At 43.3% G+C, this 14,373-nt stretch overlaps 1 protein-coding gene across 4 annotated transcripts in view; it reads left to right on the top strand.

Annotated features, from left to right (window-relative positions):
- The first annotated feature begins 14,048 nt into the window (after window positions 1-14,048).
- NCOA5 (nuclear receptor coactivator 5) overlaps window positions 14,049-14,373 on the top strand; it is a 30,005-nt gene continuing 29,680 nt past the window's right edge. For 2 of the 4 annotated variants that reach the window (XM_044748136.2, XM_044748138.2), the window contains exon 1: window positions 14,049-14,205. The gene's annotated coding sequence lies outside the window, so the exon portion shown is untranslated. The remainder of the gene's footprint in view (window positions 14,206-14,373) is intronic. The other 2 variants (XM_070486007.1, XM_070486008.1) reach the window with 2 other exon arrangements.

The following is a 14,373-nucleotide window of genomic DNA, read 5'->3' as shown; positions in this document are numbered from 1 at the left end:
TCCCACTCTTCATCTGCTGACCCTATCTCACCATTAAGGTCTCCTGGCAAACGGCACCTCTTCAGAGAGGCCCTGCCTCATCACCTTATCTAAAGTGAAGTCCTCCACTACCAACCCACCTTCCCCACTACTGTCCTCTCTTGTAGCACCTGTTCTAGTTGGGGTTGTCATTGCAAGCAAGACAGAGCTGGTGAACTTAAAAAGAAGAGTACATTATAGGGAGGGTGTCAGGTGACTCATAGAATTGACAGGAAGGCTGAAGAACAGGCAGGAACTGCAGGAGGCAGGGCAGAGTCAAGACTGCTACAGAACAGGTCTCACAAACCAGCTCTGTGCTAGCCAACCCCCAAGATGGTCCACAATGACCCTGCCTTCTGGTCTTTGCGTCCTCGTGTAGTTTCCTCCCTCACTACACCAGAGTCGTTCTGTGTGACCAACCGAAACCAGGAGAAGTGATGATATGTCACTTCCAAGATTAGCTTATAAAACTACTAAGGCTTCCATCTTATGTGTTCTGTCGCATACTCTCTCTCTCCCTCTCCTTCCTCGCTCATCTTCTCTCTCCCTCTTGTTCTCTCTCCCATCAGGCCCCATGGGGAAGTCAGCTGCCATGTCCTGAGCACTCAGGCAGTCTGTAGAGGAGCCCACATGGTGAGGAACTGAAGCTTCTGGCCATCAGCTGCATAAGAGAGAAGTGGATCCTCAACCCCAGTCAAGTCTCAGAGGACTGCAGCCCCAGCTGACACCTTGACTGCAGTCTTGTGAGAGACCTCGAATCAGAACCACCCAGCTAAGCTGCTCCTGGATTCCCGACTCACAGAAACTGTGAAATAATAAATGTTTGTTATTTCAAGTCACTAAGTTTTAGGGAACTTTCTTAAACAGCAGTAGATAACTAATACAATCTCTAACTGATCCTGAACTTGAGCATCATTCCCTCAAGGTTCAAAGTCTCAGGAAGGGACATCAGGGTGGCGACACTCGGCTTATACCCCATATTCTGGCTGCCAGGAGGTAGGATGAACTAATTGCGCCCTCTTGGCAACCTTGGTCGCTCCTGCTCCGCCCTCATTCCCTTCCAATAAGAAGGATGTTCAGATGCTGAATGGCCAAAACGATCCATTTGCACTGCAATGTTCCTACAGAACACTTACCACGAGTTGTCGTTCTTTATGCAGGATGGCATTTTTCTCCTTTCCCCTTCTTCCTCCTAAGTTCTGGCACACCCCAGACACCAAAACTAAAGGAAGCAGATACTCTCTTAACCCCATAATGTCGAGGAAATACTCTCAAAAGTCTGATTGCCTTAAAAATGCCAAACCCTGAGGAAGGACCTATAAGAAGGCAACTTCTCAGCGAGTAATGGAGAAAAAATAAATTTTGGGACTCAGGGTCAAGAGATACAATTGTGCATCTTTTCATATAGCCAAAGCCCAATGAATAATAAGACCTTTCCCTCTCAAGATATATATATGAAACAGACACTTTATTACAGACCAAAAAGTTATGCATGGTCCCATTCCGAAATTAAATCAATGATTTTATTTATACTTGTCACCTTGTTGTTCTCGTCCATATAAACCTTCAGATTTTTCTTTCCCAAGGATATCATTGATGAGATTTCCTGTTTTACTTTTTCCTATAACATATTACATATATTATTTCCACTTTTGTAAATATCTAATTGTTTCTTTATCTTTACACTTCCCTCCCTATAACAGCCTGGTAGGTATCCTTCTTCATATCTAAAGCTGTGTGTGTTCATTTCATAAGAAAAGGAATCTTTAGGGGCCGGCCCGGTGGTGCAGCGGTTAGGTTCACACATTCCGCTTCTCAGTGGCCCCGGGGTTCGCAGGTTTGGATCCCGGGTGCAGACATGGCACCGCTTGGCAAAAGGCCATGCTGTGGTAAGCATCCCACATATAAAGTAGGGGAAGATGGGCATGGATGTTTGCTCAGGGCCAGTCTTCCTCAGCAAAAAGAGGAGGATTGGCAGTAGTTAGCTCAGGGCTAATCTTCCTCAAAAAAAAGAAAGAAAGAAAAGAAAAGGAATCTTTATCATTTTTCTGCAATCACTTTTCTCACTTGACAATATATCGTGGAAATCATTCCAGGTTAGGAGACACAGATCTGACACAATCTTTTTTTAATAACAGTGTAATATTCCACGGTGTGGACTTGTCAAAATTGATTCGACCATTCTTCTGTCGATGTACATTCAGCCTGCATCCAAGCCTTTATCACTGCAAAGCATGCAGTAACAACACACACGCTTATACACATGTGCTTAAGCATTTGTTCTCTTATTTCTATAGGACAGATTTCTACAAGTGGAATTTGTGGGTGTGTATATTGCAAATGTTAGCAGATATTTTCAAAATTCTTTCCCAAAACACTTGGGAAATTCACATGTATGAAGGGAGCTTCACTTGGCATTCTCTCCATCAGTAGATTTTAATATTTGACAATTTGATAGGTGAAAAGAGATATCTCATTGTTGGCTATAATTTACATTTTCCCAACTATTAGTGAAATTGAGCATCCTATCAAATGTTTATCAACCATTTGGATTTTCTCTTCTATGAACTAACTATATACTCTGCCTACTTTTCTACTGAATTGTCTTTTTTTTGTCGATCTCATTCATTTATTCATCCAACAAATATTCATGGAGCACTTACTATGTGTCATGTATGGGGTTAGACTATTGACTAGACAAAGCCCCAGCCCTAATGAAGAGGTCTTTGTACAGTATAAAAATGAACCCTTTATTCTGTCATCCATGTTGAAAATCAGCTCAGATGTCTAATTATACCTCCAGGGTCTCCCCGTACACATTTTCTGGCAGATTGTTAATCATTATGGTTTCAGATTTTGTGATATAAAAATACATAATACCAAGCTCCACTAGCCATTAGTTTGTTAGAGTAGAAAGAGCACTTATTCCAGTCCCCCGTGTAGCACCTCGTTGGTACTCCACTCTCGTGCCCTCCACATACGTGTTCCTGTTCCCTACTTTAAGCACCTGTGACCTTCTGCCTGGGGAGCCTTTTATGGCCGCAAGAATATGTTTAGCCCCTGAACGTGGCAGGACAGAAGTGCTGGAGTCAATGCTCTTGGGAGTAGCCTTCTACCAATGACAGACAAGGTGTTGGTGGATGAACACCTCAGCTCCCTCGTCCCTTAGGTGGGGTAACTCAGAGGTGTGCATTCTGCACTGTCTCCTCACTCAAGATTAGGCTCCAGTTGCCCGCAGTGTAGCCTTTGCATTAACCCACCCTGTAATGGCTTCCTTCCCCTCCCTGTTTCACTTCCCTACTCCCCTATTGGTGCTTCCTGAGGCCACCTTCCAAATAAACTAGTTGCGCTCAAATTCTTGTCTCAGTTTCTGTTTCTGGGAGAATCCAACTAAGACACCTTGATTTGCAGATGAGGAACTAGCAGCAGGAGGCAGTGTAGCTGGTGGGAAGTCAGAGGCCTGGGTCCAAAGTCTGGTTCTGCTCCTGACTGTGTGGCCTTGTGCACGTTCTTAATCTCTGGTTCCTCCTCTGTACTCTGGACCTAATAGCTCACATGGTTATTATAAGGATTAAACTGATTATGTAATTTTCTCATAATATCCAGTAAAAAATGATATTAGTCATTCATATTAGAAAACTGAATCCTAAAGAGTACAAGTAGCTCACCTGAGGTCACACGGGAACCTCAGACTCCTATGTCCCATTTCAGAAGACTCTACTCTTCCGCCTTCCCATGGGCCAGGGCTGTTACGGTCCATGGAGTTCCACTTGTCCTGAACTTTGAGTGCTCCTGGACTTAAGGGTGGAAGTGGGTTCATCTGTTAAACAGAACTTTCTCTGATGATGGAAATATTCTACATCTATACCACCCAATACAGTAGCCACTAACTACATGTGCCTATTAAACACTTGGAATGTGGTTAGCGCAACCGAGGAAGTGGATTTTTTACTTTATTTACTTGTAATAAATGTAAATAGTTACATATAGCCGGTGGCTACCATCTTAGACAGCTCAGGTCTAGAGGATGGGGGTTGGGCGATGGTGGGAAGAAACTCTTGGTTCTTTTCTCCTCTCCGTTCTCTGTCTCACCCCCCCCCCCCCCCCCCGCCCCCAGCTATTCAGCCTCCTCTTCATGGCACTCTCCGCCTTTCCCTCCTTTGTACATGCCAGGTTCTATGGAAGGAAGCAGCAGGGACTGTGACAACCGTTGTATTTTCACACACCCAGCAAGGGAGAAAAACTCCTTTGTGATCCTCGTGTTGAAAGACAAGACGAATACCTGCTATAAATAAAGCTGAATAAAGAGCCTTTTCTAGACGGCCTCCATTGTTCCCTGTTCCCTTATAGTATTCACGCTAAGATAATTTTCAGCTTCTCAGATCCCTAAACGTTCTAAAACATACCATTACCTCATTTTCATTTCCTTAGATTTACAGGTCAGAAGACTACTTTGATGCTTACCAAGTTCATCATTAATGGTTTCAAAATAATGGTTCTTTCCGTTTCAGCATGAGCCCAATACAGAACTTCCTACTTGTGTATTCTTTTATCTTCTGCTTCCTACTTTTAACTGTCTAGACAATAGTGGCTAATAGAGTTTCCAAATGCCAGTGTGTATTTCACATCACTGAAGATGCTCCCTGCACCCCTCTGTAACCCCACAGAAAAGCAGTAAGAGTAGTCATTTCTTTCCAAACCATCTAATCCTGCCGGCCACCATGAAAAGGTCTGAGTCATATGTCCGACAAATCGTCAGCTCTCCCAGGCCACGTTTCCGTGGTGCCTTTGGTTAACTCTGCAGGCACCGTGGGACAGGTGGGCTTTGCAGCCTGGCAGACATGGGTGTGAATCCTGACTACGTTGCTTAACTCTGAGAAAAAATAATTTACCCTTTCTGAGTTTCAGTTTCTTCACCTGTCAAATGGAGGAATTGGATACTTACATTGCAGGGTAGTGGAAGGACCTAGAGGATTTATATAGGAACTATTTATAAGAAGTTATTAAAAGCATGGACTCTACCACTAGTGTACCGCTCTGTCATCTTGGGTAATTTACCCACCTCTCTGAGCCTCAATTTTCTCATCTATAAAGTGGAGATAAAATGGTAATAATCCCTACATCTTATGGTATTGGGAGGATTAAATAAGGATATATATAAAGTCCTCAGACAGTGACTAACTCAGAGAAATCATCCATCTCTTAGTATGCCCTGAGGAGAGCTTCTCCTCCCAGTTGTTGATGGTTTTCTTTAGAGCAGGATTCTTAAGTTTTTTTGCATTGTGGACTCCTCTGACCATCTGGAGAGGCCTATGGACCCTTCCTAGAAAAATGTTTGTAAATGCATAAAATATGAAGAACAGAATTACAAAGAAAGCCAATTATATTGAAATATGGTCATCAAAATATTAAAAAGACAAATGCGTGATATTGCACTGCATGTGCTTTTTTATTAATGGATTAAATGATAAGATCTAGTAGCAAGGCTAAAATTTCCATAATTTTAAAGCAATGATGAGTGCAAACAATAATTCAAGACATCCGCAACAACTGTGATATGAAATATCTGGGATTTCTTTTTTTTTTTTTTTTTGAGGAAAATTAGCCTTGAGCTAACTACTGCCAATCCCCTTCTTTTTGCTGAGGAAGACTGGCCCTGAGCTAACATCCATGCCCATCTTCCTCCACTTTCTATGTGGGACGCCTACCACAGCATGGCTTGCCAAGCAGTGCCATGTCTGCACCCGGGATCCAAACCGGCGAACTCTGGGCCGTCAAAGCAGAATGTGCGAACTTAACCGCTGCCCCACCGGGCCGACCCCATGGGATTTCTATTTGAGACAATGTAGCAGGCTCCGCTAACACTACTTTTTGTTGCCTACATTCATAACTGAAGAAATGCTTGATTTCAGTTAGAGGTAAATGAAAATAAAGGAGGTTTTTCCCATCCAAGTTCAGGAACCCAGGTTAAGGGCCCCTGCTTTATAATATATTTAGCCCTCTTTAATCTCAGCTGTGGGTCCAAAGTCAGATTAGAAGGTAACCCAAAAGTTCTTCTCACATCCCATTGCATGGTCTCTGATTGGAAAAGTAATTTCAAGACAGAAGTGCACAGCCTTACATGAGTGTGCAACAGGCTGACAAACTACTACCAGCTAGTGTTTATTGAGCAGTATATGGCAGGCACTGTTGTGTTTTAGATGTGTTAACTCGGCAATATTCACAACAATTCTTTGAGATAGGTCCTATTACTACCTCTGTTTTACAAAGGAGGAAACTGAGGCACAGATAAGTTAGGTAACATGCCCAAGGTCACACAGCTAGTAAATGATGGAGCCAGGATTCAGACCCAAGTAGTGTGAATCCATAGTCTGTGCTCCCAGCTCCCACACTATACTATCTGTCTACTCTGAGTTGGGAGGGGGGGTGTGATTTAAACTAAAACCTTCAGGATGTATAGGACTTAATGAAAGAGGTGGCAGAGAAGGGAGGATGGAGATGTAGAAAGAGGGCTGGGAGAGTATTTTAAGCAGAAGGAATGGGAGGTACAAAGGTCCTGAGGTGGCAAGAAGGCAGTGAATGGAGCGCATGAAAGAATACCAGTGGGGTTGCAGGTTGGAAAGCAACGGGGACGGTGGCATAACATAAGGCTGGATGGCCGAAAGTTTCCAGATCTTGCAGGGCCTGGAAGGCAGCGTTATCATTACCCTAAGGAGAATGGGGAGTGACAGTCAGATTCGTTATATAAAAATATCACCCTAGCTGTAGCAGAGAAAGAACTAAAGGGAAGAAAAAGTGGAAGCAAGGAGTCTAGTTTGGAGGTAAGGTAGGGGTGATGATGGCTTGGACAGGGCGGTGGCCAGGGGTACATGGAGAAGTGGACAGATTTGAGAAGGATTTAGGGGAAAGGATGTGATGCTCTGGATATGGGGGTGGGGGATAACTCATGGTGGACTGTATTTCCCCAAGATGGCCACAGCTGTATGTCCCACCCACAAACTCTTCTTACAGTGGGACCATGCTATTCCTCCCATCGAGAGGTGGGGTCTATGTTCCCTCCCCTCGAATCTGGCCAGCCTTATGAGGTTATGTGACTTCCAAGATTATGTCATAGAAGCCAATACAGCTCCTGCCTGGTTCTTTCAGCTACTCTCTCAGAGCCCCGAGCTCCACATAAGCAGCACAACTGCTCTGAGGCCGCCATGTTGTGAGGAAGCCCAAGCTAACCCATGCAGTGAGCCCATGTGGAGAGGCCCTGAAACTACGCAAAGAAAGAGAGATGTCCTGCTAGCCTCCCACTGCTCCAGCCCCCTGCTACTCCAGTTGCAGCCTCTGTCTAACTAACTCTGAGCCAGAACTGTCCAATCAAGCCCTTCCGGAAATCCTGATTCCCAGAAACTATGAACAAAAATAAAATGGTTGCTCTCCATCACTAAGACTTGAGTCTGGAGCACTCATCCTTCAGGTGCTGTCTCTACCGACTTGGCCAGTTATCCAGTTTCAATCCTCCTTGGAGAGATTTAACATTCTCAGTTCGGGTTATTTGTGAGGGACCCTGAAACATGGTAAATAGCTTTTAGGTATGTTATCTCTGCAATTTTAATTACCCAGCCCAGTGGTTTGCAAACTTGGGAGAGGTTTTCCAAAAAAAAAGAAATGAATTCTCAAGTTCTATCCTAGACTCACTGAAACAGAATCTCCAGGAAACAGCGAGTATTAACTCAGCTGACCTGTCCTACTGACATTATCCTTAACTTTTTTATGATTATTATATTTATATTAAATTTTATACCCCAGTATATGTAGGCAAGTTAGGATATGGATCCTTTGAGAACTTCACATGAAGGGGGGCATTAACCAGATTGCCCTGGTCGCCTGAGTAGCACAAACAAGATTCGCTTGCCTACATCAAAGAGGATTCTCTTTAAATGTTTTCACAAGTATACTTCACATGGCTCTGGAAATAAAATAACCGACTATATTCTAGCTAGAGTAACAATAATTGAAACAGTGTGAATTGTCCCAAAAAGAAATAGAGATATACGCAAATAATGAATATCCCTGAATTTAATCCTCCTGTAGAAAAGAATGTTATAGGATAAAAGATATAAAAATGGATTTGGCGGTGTTATTTGGTGTTGAGATAGTTTGGAGAAAGAAGGAATCTAATTAACCTACCTGTGACATCATACACCAAAATCAATTTTAATTGGATTAAATATTTAGTTATTAAAAGGGGAAACATAAACCATGGTAAAATTAGAAAAGGAAATATGTATTTACTAAGTTTTCTGGAGGGAGGAAAGTCGAAAGTCAAAAATGGGTCAGTAAGACTGTGTTCCTTCTGGAGGTTCAAGGCGAAAATCTGTTTTCTTGCCTTTTCCAGCTTTTAGAGATCACCTGCATTCCTCGGCTTATGGCCCCACCTCCATCTTCAAAGCCAACAGTATAGTGACATCTTCCAACCTCTCCTTCTCTCTCGCTCTTTCTCTCTCTCTCTCAATTTCTCTCTCTCTCCCTCCTCTCCCCAAACCCCACTTCCATCATCACATCTCCTTCTCTGACTCTGACCCTCTTATCTTCCCCTTATAAGGACTCTTGTTATTACATTGGGTCCTCCTGGATAAGCCAGGATTATCTCCCCATCTCAAAATCCTTAAGGACATCTGCAAAGTCCTTGTTGCCATGCAAGGCGATATATTAACAGGTTCCAGATTAGGACATGGACATTTGGTGGGGGGCATTATTCTGATTGCCACAGTTGTACAGAGCTATACTGACATGAACAGTGTGTTATAGAGGCTGGGCTCCCTGATGATTGACAGGGACTTTAGGGTGACTGTTCTGCAGTTCCCTGAGCAACTGCAGGGAAAGATCAACATGCAACAGAACCTGCCAAGGTGGCAGTCCCATTCTGATCCACTTGGTTGGCAAATCTTGATTTGAGGAGCCATGAACTCTGTTGGGGCTCACCAGGGACTCAATATCATCATAATAAAGTCCCTTCATCCCCACCCCAAAGTCCTGGGGGACAAGGACTCACGGATCAGCTTCCAGCGACAGTTATTCCATTTATTCCACCTGTGAACAGAGGAGTCCATGAAAACCCAAGGGCCTCTGTTTTCCAGGGATGGTCTAACAAACCATTAGCACAAGCAAACATATAGAAAGACACAAACCATGGGGTCATAAAATGAACCTAGAGAGGATGAGATCTACGAGCTAACAAGCCTGCATGATGAGCCAAACTTGATCCTAAGAGCTTTATGCATGATATATGCTACCTCATTTCGTTTAACTTACTTCATACTGACTTTATGAGGTGTGTACAACTCTTACTCTACAGATGAAGAAAATGAGGCACGGGGAGGTTAAGGAACCAGCCCAAGCTCACCCAGCTAGGAAGTGGTGGAGCAGAGCTGTGAATGTAGGCCAGTCTGACTCCACAGCCTGTGTTCTGATCCGCAAAGACTTCATAAACGGTAAATTCCCCTAATAGACTTGAGCCAGGAAAGTTGGCGCGTCAGAGGTCTGTTTACATGACGCACTGGGTAAATCCCCAGAGCAGCATAGGCAGGTCCTGTGGGGGTTGTGAAGCCTGTGAAGTCATGCTACAGGCCCATCTGCCCCCACTCTCAATGCCTCTTTCCTCGCCTCTCTCAGATGGTCCTATTGGCTGAGGACTCCCACCAAGACCAGTTTGGAGAAATGAAGAATTTCTTGGCCTTTATTAGGTCATGTGAATGGGAAATAAGAGACATTAATCTCTTTGCCTGGAAAAATGCATTTATGCATGCAATATTGTAGAGAGTTTTAGTTAAAAAAAAAAATTACTGGCTGAGGACACAGAATCGCTTCTGTGTATTCCTGCCAAAAACGTACAACCTGAATCTAGCAATGAATAAAAGTCAGACAAGCCCAAATGAGGGACGTTCTATAAAATAAATGGTCTGTACTCTTCAAAAATGTCAAGATCAGGAAAGACAAAGAAAGACTGAAGAACTGTTGCAGATTAAAGACCAAAGGGACTGAAAATCAAAGGCTACATGTAACCCTAGACTGGATTCCAGACCAGAAAAAAAAAATTATTTCTTTTGCTCTAAAGAACACTAGTGGGACAATTGGTGAAATTCAAATAAGGCCTATAGAGTAGATAAGACAGAGAAAGACAGAGGTGCAGAGAGACAGAGAGAGTTACAAAGCAAGTAAAGTAAAACGCTCAACATTTGGAGAGTCTGGGCGAAGGAATTCTTTGTACTCTTTTTTGCAACTTTTCTGTAAATGCAAAATTATTAAAAATATTTTTTAAAATCCTGAAGTCTAGAGTCAGAGTTCTTCATTATGTAGTAAATAAGAATTGCGCTTAACCTGGGGCCTGTCTGAGCTCGGCACATCCTCTACGTCTGCAGAAAAAGGCTGAGAAGTGTTCTCGCGAGACAACTAGCAGAGGAGGATGGCAAGACGTTCCTAAACTGCGGAGTGCAGTGCAACCCCAGGGTCAAGAGTCCAAGCAATTCACCTCCAGGGCTCTGTGTCATGTAAGCTCTCTGTGCTTTAACTGACTCACCATTAAAACTGACGTAAAAATAGTATTTACCAAGGAGACTATCTAAGTGACACTAGGAAACAGAAGGAATTCTTAAACAAGACTCAGAATGCTACAAACCATAAAGGGAAAGGTGGAAACACATGACTACATGAAAATGTAAAACTTTTGAATGACAAGACACCATTAACAAAGTAAAACGACAAACCACAGAGAGAAGACCTAAACCTGACATGAGATCAGTATCCAAAATATGTAAGTAAGCCCTATGAAGCAATAAGAAAAATATAGATAAACCCAGTAAAAAAATGGTCCAGAAATATCAACAGGCAATTCACAAAGGAAGAAAACTGGATAGCCGATAAGAAGCTCGATATCACTAAATTCAGGAAAATTAAACCTAAAACAACAAAAATATCATTGTATACCTACAGACGTAAGCAAAAATAAATAAATGAATAAAGTCAGAAAAAATCAAAAGTTGGCAAGGATATCTAGAAATGATATTTGTACATTGCTGGCGGGAGTATACATTAATACTTCTTTGGAGAGCAATCTGACTGAACTTCCTAAAATTCAACATGTGACACATGACAAAGTCAGCACTTCCACTCCTAAGTGTGTATCCTAGAAAACTCTGACATGTGTGCCCAAGGAGATACGTTCTAATGTGTTCAGTGCAGTACTCTTTGTAACAGAAAAAAATCTAACTGTTCCTTAGTACAGATACCTAAATTGCAGCTGATTCATGCAATAAAATACTATACAGCAAATAAAATGAACAAATTAGAGCAGTCTTTCTCAGGCTTTACAACACATCAGAATCACCAGTAGAGCTTGGTAAAGGACAAATTGCTGGGCCCTACCCCTACAGTTTCTGATTCAATGAGTCAGATGGGGCTGAAATTTTGCATCTCTAACAAGTTCTCAGTGTTCCTCATGCTGCTTGCTGGTCTAGGGACCATACTTTGAGAACCATTAAACTAATTATACGTTTAAATACAGTTAAATCTTGAAAATCTAGTAGAGTTAAAAAAATAAAACCAAGTTGTAAAAGGATACATAACATATATCTAAATACATTAAACATATATATGTATGTATACATATAATTGTATACATACATATATATACCTTTATTATGAAAGTAGAAAATATACATAGGAGAGCCAACCCTGATGGTCTAGTGGTTAAAGTTCCACACTCTCACCCCTGCAGCCCGGGTTCATTTCTCAGTCACAGAACCGCACCACTAATCTGCCAGCTGCCATGCTGCGGTGGCGGCTCACATAGAAGAACTAGAAGGACTTACAACTGGGATATACAACCATGCACTGGGGCTTTGGAGAGAAGGAAAGAAAAAACGGAGGATTGGCAACAGATGTTAGCTCAGGGCGATTCCTTAAAAAACACTCACACGCACATATATATATATATATATTTACATGGGAATGTATTTCAGGAGTGCGATTATCTCCAGGAAGGGAGGGGAAGAAGATAGGAGGAGAGTCTTAGTAGTAAGTAGAAAGGTATGTATTATATTATGTATTTTAATGTACATTTGAAATGTTAAGGAATTTTTAAAGTTTAAGTTATATAGTACCTATCTCATGGGGTTGTTGTGAAGAGTAAATGAGATAATGTGAAATTTCTGAGTGAGTAAAGATAGCAAGACAAAGTCAGGTCACAGAATCTCTGTCCTTGTATATCTAACCAAAAAAATAAATAAATAAATTAAGGTAAAAGATACAAAAAATTAATGAAGAGAATTAATCAATTCAACCAAACAATGAAAGGGTACAACTTTATGGCCTAAGCATCAAAAAAAGTTAACCAAGGAAAGAAACAGAAGATTCTGAACCGAGTCAAGTGTGGTTCTTAACCTGCCCCACAAAAGGATAACAGCAAAGTAGGTGAATCTACAAAATCCTGAGACTTCTCACCTAGAGTGAGTGAACAACCTGGGAAAAAGTAAAGGAAAAATCTCTAGGAGTACAAGCCCCTATTGGCCTCCAGGAGCTCTCAGCAGAGACGGGAAAAACCACTCAGCTTCCATTTTCCCAGGTGCCATGATGAATTATGGTAAGGATCTGAAGGCCAAGCTTATCTACTCAGAAGCATCGGGCACCATGAACTATTCACAAGGAGACAAACAACAGTAGAGTACATCCCTGTTTCTTTCCTTCAACTATTTACCTGTTTGCAATTACACAGTCAGGTGTGGTTATTTGCCCAGTTCTCTCCACTAGACAGTAATCTCCAAGAGAGCAGAGATGGGTCTGCATTTGCTCATGAAAGTGCCTAGCAAGTAGATGTATAATAAATTATATGGCCACCATGTAGGTGTATAATAAACATTCAGTGAGTAAATGAGTGGAGTGAGCACATGAGTGAGTGTCAAAGCAATCTGATTTGTCATAGTGCTCAAATTCCACAGCCACATTTTTTTTTTTTTTTTTTTTTTTAGGAAGATTAGCCCTGAGCTAACCACTGCCAATCCTCCTCTTTTTTGCTGAGGAAGCCTGGCCCTGAGCTAACATCCGTGTCCATCTTCTTCCACTTTCTATGTAGGACGCCTACCACAGCATGGTGTGCCAAGTGGTGCCATGCCCGCACCCTGGATCCGAACCTGCGAACCCCAAGCCACTGAGAAGCAGAACATGCAACTTAACCGCTGTGCCACGGGGCTGGCCCCCACAGCCACATTTTTACTGTGCATGCACTACTCACAAGGAGAAAAACTAAGACCCCTTGTGATCTGAGGCATTTCCTAACTAATAAAAGAGCCCACCTGATTCATATAGCAATAATCATGATTAATAGAGTGTATTTACAATTGCATGAGGAAATTCCATTCCTTGCGACAAACATATCCTGTAGATTAAACGAACAATAGTACATTTTACGTGCTTGATGGTCAACAGTTACATGTTGGGAAATTTATTTTTGACATTGAACGAATATTCCAGGAAGAAATAAATAACTCAAGAAGAACCTGTGACTCTATCACTGGAAGCCTTTTGCCTCGTCAGTGAAACTGATAGGGTATACAGCCTGTTTAAATGTAAATTTGAATAAAGCATTTTCTCTACCTCTCTGCTTTCTTTGTTCCTTGCGATCCGGAGGTTACGGGAATATATACACTGTTCTCCAGTACACACATCTACACGTGTTTTGCTTTTTCTTTAGTTTCATGCAAGAGTAAACCAAAGTAGGCTTTAAGTGATGTATTTCTACAGTTAAAGAGGAAGGAAGGCGCTCTGAAAATCAGAGGAAAGGCAAAGTCCTTCGGGGTGCGGGGACCAGGCCCGGGACCCATCCTCAGCCAGGGACGCCGTTACTAGGCAACCCCTCGCGTTCTCAACCGCCACCCGAGACCCACTTCTCCGCCTTCATTGCTAAGGAGATCGACGCCCCAACTCAGCCCTGCCGTAAACCCGCACGCCCTTGCGACATTGCCGCGCCTGCCGCTGCGTGCGCGCCCTCTGGCCCCCACTCTCCGCCCCGGCCGCCATTGCCTCGTGCCCGCGCCGGTCGGTTGGTGGCGCCTTTGTCCTACGGCGGGCAGGTGGGCTGAGGCGGAGGCGGCAGCGGCGGGCCTGAGGCGAAGGAGCGGCCGGGAGCCCGCCGCCCTGGTAGCGGTGAGTGCCGGGAAGCGGTGGCCGTCCGCCGAGGCGCAGAGCTGACGGGCAGGCGGTTGAGGGGGGCCCGGGCCGGATGGGGAGGCTGAGGCGGGAGGGCCCGCTGGACGCGCGGCCGCGGCCTCGGGCTCGTCTCCGGGTGCGCGCGGGGCTGCGCATGCCCGGTGC

Source organism: Equus asinus, chromosome 15 (genome assembly GCF_041296235.1).
Source record: "Equus asinus isolate D_3611 breed Donkey chromosome 15, EquAss-T2T_v2, whole genome shotgun sequence".
Taxonomy (NCBI): Eukaryota; Metazoa; Chordata; class Mammalia; order Perissodactyla; family Equidae; genus Equus; species Equus asinus.
The sequence above is the reverse complement of the archived record's forward strand: the minus strand, read 5'-3'. Positions and strand labels throughout refer to the sequence as shown.